We start from the raw sequence: 12,554 nt of genomic DNA, 5'->3' as shown, positions 1-12,554 counted from the left end.
TCTTCTGACAGGCTTCTGCTGGTTGCTGCCTTGGTGGGAACAGTTGTTCAAACCTCGTTCAAGTATTCCCGGTGAAATCCGATCTAAGACGGAATGGTGCTACGCCAGATTATCCAAGTCGCTTGGATATCTATGATTTGCGGCCACTTTCCTCCGTCACGAAGATTTAGTCCTCTTCTAATCCCACTGGTCGCTGTTGTGGGCAGCAGTTCGTCAGGTTCCGCGTGCACGTAAGTGAGAGGACGGTTGTTAAGCTGGCCTGTTCTCCACATCGCCTCACTGGGACTCCGGTTTAGGCGGTCCTAGGAGCCTTCCCACCAAGACGCACACTCTGCCATTGTCCTCCACTCTATCTTGCGTACGGAACAGTAATCCTGGGTTTTCTCTTTGTGGATGGATTGGAGCATTCGGTTGATGCATCGTGCCGTTTTTCTCAGGTGCATTTGCGCTGTCTCAGTAAATGATCGCACTATTACTCTCTTCGGTACGAGCCGTCTGTACGTGCTTGCAAAAAGGCTTTCGTTGACATGTTGGGTATTAGGACTAAGTGCACAGGCTATTTCGGCCTACTGCAGGCCATCGTTCTGCAGTGAGCCAAAATAGGGAGGGTGTTCATGATCATGACGATGATGGAAACGGCACAGGTGAAAATAAGAACATACATGTTGACCGGCTGTTCTTTTGTCGTGCGTTTAATGTACTCGCAAAGTCGGTGCCACTAATTTCGAGCATAGCCTTATTTACATGGTCTGCCGGTTATGGTGGCGTAGCTTGTAACGCAGGTCTCCGCTTTGTCTCCTGCAAATAAGGCAATTTTTCAAAAAATTCTTCGCCACCAGACGACCTCTCAGTATCCAAATCTTGTGCGTAGTTAATACACGACCTCACGAACCCCTCGGACCAGCACTAGATGATGAACACGGCTTCCAAAAAGCTATGTAAAAGAACATTTTTTACGCAATACTCTAAGATCTCGGTTGGATAGCTTGCTGTACTACAGTCGTCTTTTGTGCCAAAGCACTCCTTCGTATTTCTGGCAAACGTACAATTTGTGGTGCTAAAATCTAAACAAATTCACGCTTCGTTAAACGCGCACATATTCTGCCTTGTCTCAAAGTTCCCTCGCACCGCAAGGCCGGGGCAAGCCAGCATCGGCGGATCATTTCTGAACCACGGGACGTTACGTTACCTACAGAGCCAGCGTGAAATTCAACGCTCCTGCGCAGCGCCCTAGCAGCCTAAGCTGGAACCCCGTCGTCGAGATGCGCAAATGTTTTTAGAGGACGATGAAAACAAAACAAATCAGTGAGCTCACGTCTGGCCATGGGAAGAAAAGAAATGGCGTAAGCTTGCTTCCAAAATTACGGGCAGAAAATCATACGACTGAGCACGAAATCGCTCTGCGTTGTTTAGTAACTCGAAACAGGCGTAAGTGTTTTTGGGGCGTGCTTAGGAAAGAAGCATCATTTTGTCCGAAAGCACCGAGGGGCCTGGTTAGGGAAAGAATATAAGCCAACCGCCAAGCAGGACAGTTTTGCGACATAGGGTTGCCTCCATCAAAGCGGCTAGTCTGTGTTTTGAATGCAGTTGCTTAAATGGTTGGGTTAGCTCAAAACCTCAGCTTTAAAAACCCGGTAGTAATCGTTAGCTCAAAATTATAAAATAAACAAATTTCCAAGCGGTGCTCTTTTCTCGGAAACAGGCGCCGTATTGTGCGGCCACTGCTGTCGCTGATTCGAGGGCTCGATGATGTTCCCACTTTTCCGCAAGAAACAGCCAAGAATATGAACAAGAGCAGGACTGCACCACGCACAACAACAAAGCCACTTCGCATTTAAAATATCCCTGAATTACTGAACTGGCGCGAACCGCACAAATGCAAACCATTGATCGCTGGGAAGTGTTTTTCAAATGGCTACACGGCGAGAGGCCCAGGACATGCTTGAACATATGAGCGCCGGAACACTTCTGACCGCACACTTAGAAGCTATGGAAGAGAAAAATCGCCCGATCCCACGCATGGTAGTGATCTATCTCAAGTAAATCTTTCACCGTGGCATCAGGCGTTTTATCTCGCATTAGGCGCTTCATCATGATGAGTGCTTCCGTGTGTGACCTCTGGGCGGACTGTCGCTGACGTTCGTTGCCTGGGCTCACGCCTCCAAGTCAGCATGGATTCACCTTTTGCTCAGCGAAAACACTTCTTCTGGCAAGCACGCTCTTTATACGCCCCCATCTGCAACTTAGCGAGCGGGATTCATTCATGAGATAGGGCTGCCCCAGGCGCCCCGCGGCGATTCGCTTGGCCGTTCCCGCGGCCGCGATACGTCGGGTGCACCGTTTGTAGGAATAAGTTAAAACAAAGCCCCGCACCCAGCCAGGTTGTATCAGCAGCACCAGGGCCCTGAAACCCGGGAGTAGAAGCAAAAGAAGCTTTTCTCAAAAGAACCAGGAGGCCCTGTGTGATCCGCAGGAATTCTGTACAAGTTTGGATTACTCCTGGATGGAATCTACGACACTTGTTTAGGAGTATGCTGCCATATCAAGCGCTTATTCCAAAGTAATCCTGCATACCTATTCATAGGACATGTCTATACCAGATGTGGCTCCATTAGGCCGCTGTAAAAGATCTTAATATATCCGATGAAGTTTTGTGTGCGTCTATACAAGGCCAGTAGCAGCTGAAAGAGCCTTAGGGCAGCAAAAACCCCTGTATAACGTTTTACAGGATCGTTATCATTCTTCGCAATTTCATTAACGCTTGCGCAGGAGTCGTCGTGGTCAGGTATGACTTCTATGGCACTCGAATGGTTTCGGCAACCTCCGAATCCGGGAATAGTATAGCTCCAGACAGATGCTACTTAAATTATACAGGAGCTCCTCTATTCTTAACGGCATCCCACTGGTGTTTCACGAATATTTTCACTAAGGTAGCGGTTTCTTCCCAGTTCCGTACTCACCGTAGTCATATCCTCGCTCAGGGTGACGTTGTTAGAACAATGCTTCCAGGAGTAAAGAAACGACCACGGATGCAGACTTGAAGTTCAAATACTGGCCTAAGTGGCTTCTGGTAAAAGCGCAAGGTGAGGCCACTCGAGCCGAGCGTTACGAGGAAGGATGCAGACCGTTGACTTCTTAAAAGGTAAAATTATTGAACTGTGCAGCTTGGGCACAGTTGGGCTGGTTGGTGTCAGCTCATCTTTAAACTGCGCTGGAGCACACGGTCGATAAAACAGGGCAGAGCACCGTCGTTTGTCTCCTCTTGTATCGTCGGTTCCCTTGAACGCTGTTTACGATAATTGACCTGTCTACTGGCATGTCCAGTGGCATGTCTAGTGCGTTGAGCTCGTTCTGAAAGAGGTAAACATGCATGCCGCCTGAAACACAGAAGCAACGGTCCACAGACCCGAGGAAAACGTTCGGGTGTGGCTGAAAATCCTACGCTTCGATGCCTACCATCATGCCTCTACCGTGCCTTATACGGACGCCCTTTTTGGTGTACCGCAGGCCTGTTGGCAGGCGACCCCGGTGTAAGTATAGTATGTGTTGCCTAGGCGACACAGACTTGGAACAGCGACGTATACAGGTACCTGACCGATTCTCGTTATTGTACCTGACCAGATCCTTGACATTATAGATATTAACCACAAGGAATAGTTTTGATTTTAAATGTATTGTGTACACTGTAAAAACAATCCGTAATTTTACGGACAAATTACGGACCAGAAGGTCGTAATAAATCAGAGCCGTGTTCCGTTTGATGCAGAACAAAGAAAACACCCGTGATTTAACGGAAGTGCGCTCCGTCCCTAAGTATGCGAATGCTCTCTCCGTTACACGTCAAACGGAATCTTTTTCTGCTTTGCGAAATACGGGCGTTTCCTCTGTATGATGCAGAACAGAAACAGATCAGTTTATTAATAACTGCAAGAAATATATTGTCGTGTCGATCGTCGGGAATCGATCGAGAAGCGAAAACTGCAGCCCGACAACATTCGTGGCGTAATGAGTGCGGCTATGTTTTGTTAGTGTCCAAGGTGTAGTAAACGTAGTGAGGACCATGAGGCCCATACCGCTCAACACGAGCGCTGTATCTTGTCTTTACGACGCTCCGGCGACGTCGCTTCCCCGGACCTGCAAACTGCACATGCGTGTGTGACCTGCACACTTGTACAAAATATAAAGTCATTTGCGTGCAGAAGCAGAGTTGCAGAAGGTGATTTACTTCTTAAGGGATCAATATTTGCCGAAGTATTTAGCCTAAAGCTTAAAACCAAAGCACAGCAAGCACTATTCATGCAGTGCGAAATCACCTTTTTGCGAGCGCTTTCTCGAAACAGCGGAGTAATGGCGATCAACTATTGTGGGGGCTTCGCGGAACCTTACTGCGCAAGCGCTATTTAAGAAAGCGCACTTTATCAGCCATGAAATCTGTCAGCCAGGTAGTAAACACCGATGTATGGCACACGGAGGTTGGGCATCCTAGTAGTATACAGGTTGTTCGGCACAAGTGCAGCGTTCGTCCGTTGCTGCAGTGGTCTAGAGCGTCGTGCCCATCCGATCAACGTCGCGGGTTCGATTCTCGTCGAAGTAGTTTTTTTCTTTTCTGAAGGTTCTATCAGTTACGGGAAGACGTGCTTTTTGAAACGGAGTGTTTGTTTTGTTACAGCCTTTCTGTTCTACGGAATGTCCGTCCTTAAAATTCTTTCCGTTGTCTAAATTACGGAAATGGGTCCGGCAAAATTTTACTAGCAGCTTTCTCGTAAATTTGGCCATATTTGTTTGCAGTGTAAATGAATTTTCCAAAGAACTGCGAGCAAAGACAGCAATGCTATACCTTAGAACTCTTCGCCAATGCGGACAGACAATGAAACGCTCCTTCGTCTAGCTGCAACGATAGTTCAAACGCTCAGTTTTCTCGTCAGAGATTCGTCCGTCGTCGTTGGGGATGTGGACTTTGATCATTGACGGTTTGGACTTTGATCGTTGCGGCTTTGGCTTTACTCGCTATATTTGCTTTAGCCATTTCTCAAGAAAGCTTCTCGATTGAACCATCATTGTCTTTAAACAATGCGTTTGAACTTTTCGTCAAGCTTTAAGTGCCTGCTTCCAAACTGCTGCCACCGTGTCAGAATAGCGCAATCGAGTAGAAGTCGGTGTCATGGCGCGAGGGACGCGCAGGTTCGGTTCCGAACGCGGGAAGCGTGTTTTTCTTGAGGAGCTGGGTGTGCCTTCGCTTATAATCAACATCACCATTTTGTGAAGACCATTGTGCAAAGTTGGCTTTCCGGTAGTCGTTTTGGTGACGGGACAGTCGCCATCAGGGAGGCATAGAAGCCTTAGCTTCGAAATAAATTGAAGGATAGATGGCACCCAAACCTACTCTCTTCATTTATTAAAACGCACGCTAAGATACTTCGCCGTAAAAGTTTATCGACAGTAAATAATGCCTGATACTCAACACATGCATTTGCCTCCCCAAGTAGTTGCGGGACATAAATTAAACCGTAAGTAAGAATGTGCTGCTATAAATGTTGTTTAAACTCTATAGCTGAAACAAATAGTTTTCTTTTATTCGGTTGTATATAGAGGCGATATTGCGAGAATTGATCGGCGGCATTAAGCATGCCACTGTGGAGAATATCAACTGCCATATATCACTGCCATATATAACTGCCATTACTAAACCACGGTGATGGCTAACAGCTCTGTAGCAGCGGAATCAGCATCATCATCGTCGTCGGTTCCTGGGCGGGAGTGCCCCGCGACATCAGAGATGGAACACGACGGCGCAGCTGAGCAGCCGCATGTAACCGCCGCTTCCCAGTTCTGGCCGGGCACTGCGCATCGACAATAAATGTAGGAAGCCGCGCCACCGTCTCCACCGAGTCTACGGCTGCTTCCTGCAGTTGTTATACTTTACGCTATCTTAGGTAGCCAATTAAATCGGGCACTTTTTAAGCGCCTGATAGGTAAAGCAATGGCTCCTGTTTTCCGGGCGCTTAATGCTGCAATCAATAAAATGAAATAAAGAAGCAACTGAACCCTGAGAAGTGCTTAAAAAGGTTGAAAGGTTGAAAAGGAGAAATTTTGTTTCATTATATCCTCAGAAAACCACGCAGCAACCACTTTACATATTGGCACCTCCATGCGTAAAAAAGGATGGCTGAAAATCAGGAAGGGACATGATTGGCCGCAAACGATAGGAATCACGATGAGCAAATGGACATGCTGATTTCCGTCTAGTTTCGCACCGCCGTAGTAAAAAGACAACGTAAACTTCAAAAGAGCTACCTGACGCCACATTCAAAACTTCGGGTGTGCGCGTGGGTGACCAAACCAGTTATGGTTTGGAGCCTCAAAACAAACCACGTGCTTCTTGAATGGTCTCGCGAAATTTTCAGGGTGCCTGCATAATTTTTAGCTATAAAGCCGCTAGCCGTGCAGGGTGTAGCTGGCTGATTGTAGCCATCAACCGGCTTAGTGAAAAATCGTCATTTGCTAGACAGCTTCCGCCTGTGCTTCCTTCCTTCTGGACCTGTTTATTCCACTGCACTTACACGATGGATCAGTTGCTTTACGTTTTTCATTCAACTATTCTGCCTGTCGTGTCGTCCTGAATTTTTTCTGGGCTCCCTAGAATGGCCCATCGAAATTATAGCGCGTTTACCTCTATTTGGAAACACGTGTGTGACCACACACGCAATTTTTCGTACAATGCCGCCCTGCGCGTGCGCGCGTGCAATGAATCGGAAACTGGTTTCTGTCCTCGCAGTAGCAAGCTAAGAGCTCGTTCTTGTGTGTTTTCTATGTTTGTCAATTGACACTTATCTCACCAGCATACCCAGATCCGAGTGCAGAAGTTGAAAAGGAAGCTCACACTAACGCGAAAGGCAAAAAGTAGCGAAGTTGTACGCAACCTTCACGACAATCGCGATGGTGTAAGTCCACGATTGCAGCCGATTTGCTTCTTCGCTGCCTCAACGACCTTCACTCCATCATTGTTGCTATAACTGTGAGCTTGCTTCATTTTTTGGAAGTGTTAATCATTGCACATCACCTTGGAGGGGTGTACGCCATTGCGCGTATTTCTCATTCCGAGCAAGTGTTGCCATGATTGCGGCGAGCACTGGGGTCTTTCTCGTTTAGAGCAAGTGTTGCCATCATTACGGTGAACGCGAGTGCTTTCGTTTTTTCTTTTTTTTTTGGGGGGGGGGGGGGGTGCAGTCTTGGCCAAACTCCCTAAGTGGGTGTGCATGTCTTGAGAAATGTGTGCCGGGGACGCCGGGCGGTCGTCGCGAGACACGCACAAATGAGCGCTCGGCATCTTCTGTATTTTTAAACTGCCGGGTGGTCGCCGCGAGACATGCGCTCACGTGCGGTTGCCATTGTATTGGTATTTTTAACTGGGGAAACGCAAAATAACGATTTGCTGAACAGCTTCGCGCTTAAAACACGAGCACTGATCGCTTCCCCCTTTCCGCGGCACTATGTCTGGCGTCAAGCGGTGCCACGCAAGTTCCCACCTCGAAGGCCTACGGACGCTGAGGAAACATCGCTAATCGTTCTAAAGGGATCGTGCTGGCTCATTGCACCTTGTGGTCTCTCTACCTCACAATATGCATAACCATAGCATTGCACAACGCATGCACTCATGCACACTGCGAGGAACCACCATGAGTTCGCGCTAACTGAGCACGCTCACGACACTGAAGCGCCGTCGCGCCAACTCAACATCGTCTCTATTGGGCAGGTGGAGTAGGGGCGACAAAGGTATATGCCCAGGGTACGGAGGGAAGACGTTTATTTTACACAAACGTCCCCGTTGCATAATTTACAGTCCAGGTACGCACTTCCCTTTAGGTGATAGGGGCGATGGGGCGCCACGCGCAAGTGTGCGCGTCGTCGGTGCAGAGCCAGTGGGCTCTTCGGTCAGGGCAAAATCTGGGGCGCGGCGCAACCGTTGTGCGCGCGCATCTCCGTGCTGGCCAGATCGGCTCGCAGCAGCGAGGGAGACGCGGCCCACTCGCTCACCGGCGCGTACTGCATGGCGTGATCGTCGAGTGTTAGGTACGGCCTTACTATATGCAAGCGTAGGGACAACAGGAGCAGCCTAAGGCACGGGCCGGCAGCCGGAAGGGCTGGTGGGCATTCGCCGGCGCAACAGAGTTGCAGCCAGCTGGTAAAGAAAGCGTCACATACCTTCGGCCTACGCCTTCGGCATCCTCGAAGCGTCTCCCCGAACGGACCCCCGTGCAGGGCGCGCGTTCGCGTCCCAGCGAGAGGGGGAGTTCGGGAATCGATCAAACGGGCCAATGAGGTGAGGTTAGCTCCACTACCAGGGCGTAGCACCTGCTGCGCGACAGTGCTTTATCGCCGCAACGGTCGCTACAGCCTTCAGCTCAGGCAGGAGTTCGAGAAGACAGCTCGGCTCTACACAGTGGCACCAAGACGAGCCGGCATTTCGAGGAGAGAGGGGAAAGCACCGCGAAACGTCACAAACCTAGCGATCACGCAATGACTCGGGCGCCAGGATCCCCACAACCTGCATCGGGTACAGTTTTTAAAAGTTCGTTTAGCACGGGTACATTTCTAGCGGTTCGGAAGAATAGGTATAGTTACCGTAATCAAAATAAGGGTTGTTTGCGACACGCTCCACTAAAACCCGTTTTCTGTAAAGCTAGTCGACGTGGGTGCAGTCCGAAACAACCCATTGCCGTTTGAACCCGCCCCGCTTGAACCCTATCCCGAAACGCCCGTCCCGTTCGGCCCATCCCGTGTGCGGCCGTTCCCAAAACGTCCTTCCCGTTTAACCGCTTTCTGTTTCAACCCGTTCTCAAAACACCCTTCTCGTTTCAACGCGCTCCCAAAACGCCCGCCTCAAATAGTTCAAATACGTTTCTGAGCTCACAGTGCACTTTTACGCATCCGAAAGTGTGCTGGCCAACGTAGTGTAGGTTACTGAGTAATTACTACAACATATTTTACTCATTCCTTACCTAAATATTTAGCGCGGTGGCAAATTCTATTTTACATTGACTCTAACTCTACTAGGTAGATGGCGCCACCGACACGCCACCGCCAGCCATGATAGTTACCGCTTTCATAAAATACGTTTTTTCTGTAGTTAGATGTGGTAATTATATTCCGCGAGATCTTTTTCCTCCGTAGAAATAAAACAGTAGCCCTGTACTACCCCTTATAAATTAATAGTTGCATTAGTTAAAACACGCAACTTCATTGTCGGCAAGAGCTACGGACGCTACAAACTATTACTGCGACCGCGGAAAGGTTATATGTTGTTAATTCTCGTCCTTTCTTTTCTGAGTGGGTGTTGCATATAAGTGAATGTGCATTCGTATATACAACCGTAGGGACTGGCACCATCACCGCTTCCGCGGTGTACGCACGCGGGAAACACGTTCCAGACCGCTCGACCAACGCAGAAGCAGCCGGAAGGGTACGGTTTCAGCTGTAATTCACATAGGCTGCACCGGGTCGGATGTACGTAACGCAGCAACCTACCGGTTGTTTTTAGATGCAGAGCATCTGATTCACTCGCCTTGTCCCTCCGGCGTCGTCGTCGTTGTTGTCGTCGGCGTTGTCCACCCCTCTGCCATTCTCCTCGCCGCGCGAGCTGCGCTCTCCGCCGCTCTCCGCCGCTCACCCCCTCTCCTCTCCGATAACGAACACTCTCTCGCGAGGGGCATTGGATTGGATTTGATTGGATTGGATTGGATTGGATTGGATTGGATTGGCTTGGCTTGGCTTGGATTCGGTTGGATTGGGTTTGGATTGGATTGGATTAAAGTGGATTGTGTTGGATTGCGTTGCGTCATAGCCGCGGCACGTTGCGTCATAGCCGCGGCAGACGCGCTGGGGCCGGCGCATGTGCAGTACTCTCTCTTCCGCGGTTTCCTCTCCTTCGGGCGCGCTGCGCATATAACCGGTGTGCTGTTCTCCGGCGAAGCAACATCCACGCTTGGCTCAAACACCTAGAGTCCACGCCGCTTTACAAGTACGCCAACGTCGTCATCGACTGGGACCAGCTTACGCAGTCCCCTCAACGTTATGAGCGCTATAAAACGCGTTCCCTTCGCCGCTCCGCCTATGCGTCGCATCTACACAGGGGTTCCCGCGAGGGGAGGTGGGAGTTTTTTTTTAATTGGCGCCGCGTATCGTAAAACGGACCATTGCAAAAAGGTTGCAGGTTACTAGGGCGTCTGCTCCACCTGCCGTAACATTTTTTACGGTGGAATATTCGTTTGACATAACTTCAGTTTAATTTTCATGTTACGGCGGACGCAAGTAATTTCTGACTTTCGGTTGCGTCGGACTTAACTTAATACAAGAGGTTAAAATACAGTCGGACGTAAGTATAATTTCGAAAATGGCGCGCATTGGTCCGTGTCACCCGAGTCGAAAGTGGGTTCGTTATTCCGGGAAGGGGCTAAATGGGAAAATACGAAACGGGAGGGGCGTTTTGTACCGGGTTGAAGCGGCACGGAACAAACGAGAAGGTTCAAATGGGAACAGGCGAAATGGGAAAGGGCGAAAAGGGAAGGGTGTTTTGCGCCGGGTTGAAACGGGAGGGAACAAGCGGGAAGGTTGGAATGTAAACGGGTTCGAACGGGAACCTCCCGTCGACGTAGTCGTGCATAAGTGCCTCTCAGTCAAAATTTATGGGAACGCTCAGTGAAAATCAACCTGCCCTCGCGACGGAACTTGCTGTGCCTACTGGCCTCCATAAAGGTCCTGTACATTGTGTTTCATTTGGCCTACCTTGTGCATGAGCTTAAACTCTGTGGCGTATGTCCAGAGGTCGGAGGACTCACTCATGAGTCCACTCACCCAGACTCATTAGGACTCAAACTCACGCTTGAGTTTGAGTTTGAGTGAGCGCGAGGCTAGTGTAGCATGGTGAGTTTGAGCTTGAGTGAGTTTGAGCCCGACTGTGTTTGAGTACGCCTGAGACCGAGTCAGTTCTGAGTCCATTTTCAGTTTCTGTTGATTTTGAGTTCCGAGTACATTTTGAGTTTTGAGTAAATTTTGAGTTTTGAGTCCGAGAGATTTCTGAATTTTGCGCTCACTGTGAGTTTGAGTGTGAGTGAGCAGCGCCAACTTTGCTGAGGTATGCGTATGTCCCAGGATATGTAAATTAATGTACAGTTAGTTCTCACCGTGCGAAAATTATATACGAATTCAAATTATTTTGCTTTAACCTTACGTTTTCCTGAGCGGCAGAGTGTCACAGGGGTCACTATTGCGCCTGCTGCGTCGTGATTTGCTAGTGTTTGGTTGTCAGCTGTTCAAAGCTTAACAAGGGGGCTTTTATTTCGGATAATATGAAGTTTCTTTCAAGAATGGAATTTAATACTGGAGTCCGAAAATGTTCAGAAAGATATTTTTACCCTGCCATAGTGATGAACCGAAATTCCTTGTTAAAGCCAGACTAAAAAAAAGATGGCTGCACTGTTATAGCAAGCAGGCGCCCGTTGTATTTTCGCATACGTTTTGTCAGGAAGTTTTTGCCGTGTGATTGTTTACGGAAGTTGTGTGGGATTTTCGAAATATAAAAACCCTTGATACCGTAACTCTTTCTTTTGTTCGTTGGCAAATTCACGTCTACAGTTTGGTTCTGTGTTATGGTACTAGCTGCCCGAAAAATTACAGGCACCCGAACGAATAAGCTTAAAAGCGTTTGTTTCGGGCTGCCTATGACGAATATTTCGCACAATGAGTATATTATGCAGCTCTTCTTATATATAACTGGTTTAGCAACCTCGCCAGCCGCCGGCGTTGTTGAAACATTGAAATTAAGTCCTATATGGTTATCCCCATGCACCTAATTTATTGCATAGTGGTAATTTAGAAGTCTCAAACGATCCGCCCACCGCTGGGGTACAGTTGTAACTATTACGTTGCGTAAGGAATCGCCTTTGCACCACTTACAAATCGTAGGCAACAGTATCGTCAAGGAAATTATGTTTTCCTCAAATGCTTTTTGTTGCGTTGTTAATATTCTACGTTTCTGGCTACGGCTTCCGCTTCGTTATACAAGCATGTTTACTGTGTCCGCAATTATCTGAGCACGATATGTTTCCTATGCATGTGCTGTTCTCCATTTAAAAGAGCTAAGATGGCGAATTTAATAGAATTCTTCTGTATTGAAATACAGCGTGTTTACAAATACAAGAGGAGCCGGCATCTACATTCGCACTGTCCGAATAAGATCGTCTCTATATACGTTATCGTCTCAGCTGGGCAAAATACTTTCGGTTCGTCATGCCTTTGAATTTGCAAGATGCATGTGTGGAATCTGCAATGTGCAAGGTTGCATGAATGTCCAAGGTTACGCCTATATTTTTCACCTCAAAAGTCACCCTCTGAGTAAAATTCTATCTCAGTGCCTTCATTATCAGTTCAGAGTTGCCCTGTAAGCCAACAAATGACATAAGCATTTTCTGAACCCTACATGGATCTCCAAAAACAAACACGCAGTCTAGGAACAGCACAATGGCTGAAGTAACCACGCGTCATTCGTGTTGTTCCCT

Source organism: Haemaphysalis longicornis, unplaced genomic scaffold, assembly GCF_048455015.1.
Source record: "Haemaphysalis longicornis isolate Haplotype H1 unplaced genomic scaffold, Haemaphysalis longicornis Haplotype H1 scaffold_3, whole genome shotgun sequence".
In the NCBI taxonomy this organism is placed as follows: domain Eukaryota; kingdom Metazoa; phylum Arthropoda; class Arachnida; order Ixodida; family Ixodidae; genus Haemaphysalis; species Haemaphysalis longicornis.
This window is presented reverse-complemented; position numbering follows the sequence as displayed.